Source organism: Orbicella faveolata, unplaced genomic scaffold (genome assembly GCF_042242905.1).
Source record: "Orbicella faveolata isolate gen_17 unplaced genomic scaffold, um_ofav_v1 contig_1, whole genome shotgun sequence".
In the NCBI taxonomy this organism is placed as follows: Eukaryota; Metazoa; Cnidaria; class Anthozoa; order Scleractinia; family Merulinidae; genus Orbicella; species Orbicella faveolata.
Genome location: NW_028301536.1, coordinates 14,148,626 through 14,152,500, shown reverse-complemented (window position 1 = coordinate 14,152,500; position 3,875 = coordinate 14,148,626). Strand labels below are relative to the sequence as shown.

General features: G+C 39.7%; 1 protein-coding gene across 1 annotated transcript in view; it reads right to left on the bottom strand.

The window, feature by feature from the left end:
- LOC110061343 (protein DD3-3-like) overlaps positions 1–3,875 on the bottom strand; it is a 14,580-nt gene extending 10,705 nt beyond the window's left edge. Inside the window, exons 1-2 of the mRNA XM_020768190.2 lie at positions 3,857–3,875; positions 2,930–3,012 (exon numbers count right to left, since the gene is read on the bottom strand). The gene's annotated coding sequence lies outside the window, so the exon portion shown is untranslated. The remainder of the gene's footprint in view (positions 1–2,929; positions 3,013–3,856) is intronic.

Here is a 3,875-nt window from a genome sequence, read left to right as displayed (position 1 = left end):
AACCCTTGAAGCAGAACAGTATTTAATAGAACCCTCCTAGTTTGTGTAGCGTGATCGTCCGGGTGAGTGCACTAGTCTGAAAACAACTGTTGTTGGTGACTGACGTTTTGACAACCTGAGCGAAAGTTATCTTCCGGAAATCTCTCTTCATTCAACAAATCATACAGCAACTTCTCTTGACGGCACCTATTATTTTTCAATTCAATTTTTTTGGTATCCACTAGGAGCCATAATGGGGGACGGAGACCGTAAGCGCGCGCCATTTCTAGTATTGGGGTTGTCGCCATGATATGGAACAATAATATCATGGGTGACAAATTACTCCTTAATTTTGGCGCGAAATTTCAGCGTTAATTCATAATTTCACATGTGAAATTACAAAATTGCTATGGCAACATCGCTTGCATCTCGATCAGTGTTAAGATGGCGTCGAGATTTAAGACGGTGACCATTGAAGAAGTTACGGAATTAAAAGAAGCGGCAGAAAACTTAAATACGTGAAAGAGCACAATTAACTGGGTGAGGGTTTTTTCAGAAGTGGTGAGACGAAAATAGACTTGAGAGAAACCTAGAGATGAATCTTCCTGAGCAGTTGGATGACTGAAGTACTCGAGCGGTTTTACGCCTTCGTGTGTAAACAAGACGGAACCGATTACGAACCTGGGTCCCTAAAACTGATTATCTAACCACTCAGTCCGGAAAACGGTGGTCAGAAAGCTGAAGGCCAAGGGAGTTCCAAACTCAGTGGCCACGTTTACAATTTCCACAACTGTAATGTGGTGATAAATCAAGGACATGCCGGGCAGGCTAACGCTTCGTGCACAACAAACCGCCATGTATAATTTGTCCGCAACCATGCTCCTTGCCAGCTCTGAAGGTTTTTCAACTTTGTGCATTTTCGCTTGACTTTCATTTAGGCAAGTTTTCTTAGACCATAAAGTAAATTTTTAGTGATAATTTCACTTCAGAACAAACTGTCAAAACTTTATATGGCCTCGTGCAAAATTTTAGTTTCAGCTCATTTCAACGAGCGCCGTTGTCATAGGGAGCTTACGAATCGACGACTTTTGCACGACGCCGCCGTTAGATTGCGTGACATGCTCACTGCGCATGCGTTTCTGAGCACTTCCCAGCTTCGCGCCAAAGTCGACGACGTTGGTGAGAGCGATTTGCCGGCGTCTTGGAAACAGGAGGCCGTGAGGTTAGTTTTCAAAGTTTTCCCTCGATACTTCGGGTATTTTTGCCAGATAATTTAAGTATCACATTAGGGGCATGTCCTTGATGTTTGATTTTAATTTTATTTGCCTGTTTTCGTTCAAGAAACGACCTTCTACAGTGCCATGGCGAACGCTATGAGTTCAACCAACACTGAAAGCGGTCAAAGCACGACACGGTGTGAATGAAAAGCAAATTGCTGTATGAAAAATCTTTCATTTTAATCACGCTTCACTGAAATATAAGACATTTTTTGGTGTACAATGAATTTGAAAGGACTAAAAGGTTTTAGCATTCGTGTCGACAGTTAGAAACAAGGACTAGATAGCTCAACTAGAGAGCTAGGCGATTTTTTCCTCTGTTGTTTTGAGTGCTCTTATAGCCAGCCTAATCTTTTAGAACCCAAATTTTTCTCGACGTACAGCTGCGCTTTCTTTTCTGCCATGCTAGCACATTTTGTTGGTCTGTCTTGAGTATTTTTTTTCTCGAGCTCCTGAGACAATAAAAGTTTGCCGGTCGCGCATAAACGTCGTCGTCTTAACTGCGAATCGTAAATTCAAATTTCTACAGGACGACGATGCGAGACTATAAGGTGACCCAACGGCGCCGTCGTCCGAAAGTCGTCGATTCGTAAGCTCCCTATTCATCAGTTCATGACGAATTAGAGCCAATCATTTAAGAAAGATTTGACAGTCACGGTTGTCTTAATTTTGAAACATTATGAACAAGCATGAAGAATTCGAAAGGTCTTTTTTGAGAAGAAACTCAGAAAATTACGAACTTTAGCAATTATGTGCGCTTTAAGCTAAAACTATATTATTCTTAATGCTCTCGGTTTTCTGGCGATAGAATAAACCAGTAAAAAAGTTACGGTTGTGAGCGTAATTTGTCACCCATTAAAAGGTAATCAAATGGTTTTCTCGTGAAATTAGGAAATAATTTCCCGCGCGTTTTGTCAAAATTCTGATAATTTCCGAAATTATCAGAATTTTGACAAAACGCGCGGGAAATTATTTCTTAATTTCACGAGAAAACCATTTGATTACACATACTAATTCTATTTTTAGAACAACTTGCGCCATCGCCTGCGGCACACGCGCGTACATGCTGCGAGGATTTTTACGGATGTCGCGCGGGGGAAATGGCATCCGAAATTCCCAACATTTTTCATGTTTTTGGCCCACAACTCATCGCGTTTACGTCTGTTGGAATTTTGCTTAAGTATTTTCGTCGTAAGCTGCTCCAGTTTGAGTGAAGTAAGACAGTGTTGAGTTTATCATCCCCGATTATGACTCCGGTATCCACTTCACTCATGTCCGCCTTGTCAAGACTGTGACAACTGTTTTACATCCGTAGTGGAAGCCAAATAAAGCACACCTTGTATTATAATAATTTTTGTACCGAACGACTATTGTAGTCCTTAAATTTGTTTCAACTGACTGATATACGGATCTTTACTTTCAAAACGTATCAAGAACTAATAAAATTAGTCACTTAGGACTCTACAACAAATGCTTTTGGTCCGGCAAGTCGAATTTCATGCAAGGTAATCGGCAAAACTGCGGCCTTCTGTAAATTAATTAAATATAACTCCATGCTCGGACCACTTAGGGAAGAAATCAGCAAGCCAAAAACAGCGACAGAATTTAACTGAGACAACTGCAAGTAGTAATTGAAGAAGTGTCAAAAACAGCGATAGATATACAATACTCACGTCACAGTATGACTGGATATTCTTGCAAATTCAATGCAGATCTAGAAATCTAACTTTCACGGCCGCGGAAGCCTCTTCTATACCTAAGTAAAGTAAATTATTTGTGCCACGTTTTGAGTAAACCAGGTCACTGTTTGTTCCAAACATAACAAAACGGAGAATTATTTCTTTGGAATTCTTTACCAATCTGAGAAAAGGACAGCTGAATAAATGATTGTTTCAATCGAATTGTTACGACGTTGTGTGATAAGTAAACGTCAAACAGAAGCAAGTGTATGTGTGATGCAAACAGAATAGAATGCGTAATTCTAGTATTATTCTTTCTTGTATAGAGACAAGAGCAATCTGTTCAAACAGGCAGTCAAAATGCAAACAAGTGGAGATAACAATTGAAGATTTCGTCTCGCAAAATTTAAGGTCAATAGAGCCAAAAAGTCATCACCTTTCCGCATTCACTTTGATTTCTTTTCTACTTCAATGCAAAACTCTTGTTTACCGATAATATTGTAGTTCATGCTGTTCTTCTTAATTAAAAAAACAAAGCCAAGAGAAACTCTGGCCGGAGGTGCGTGCAAAGCTCTTTGTTTTCGCAGCCCCGAACTGGAAAGGTCTTGACATCTCACTAAAATTTTCCTCATTTTCAATCATGCTGCGTGACTCACAGACAGATTAGACACGAATGTATGAATCAGATATTTCTGTCAGCATGCTAGTAATACTGAACATGCCGAATTGAAAATACAAAAAAAGCAAAAGACACTGACAAACAAACAACAACAACAAAAGAGAAACATGTCACACACTTCTGAGCGAGCGACAGATACACGTGCGAACATGAATTCTGTCTTCCTGTGTACTATCTAACCACAGATCTTAAAAATTTTATTATAGTTTATTCAAGGAGAAAAAGGAAAAAACTGTACTTACGGAGTCAAGACCAAACAAG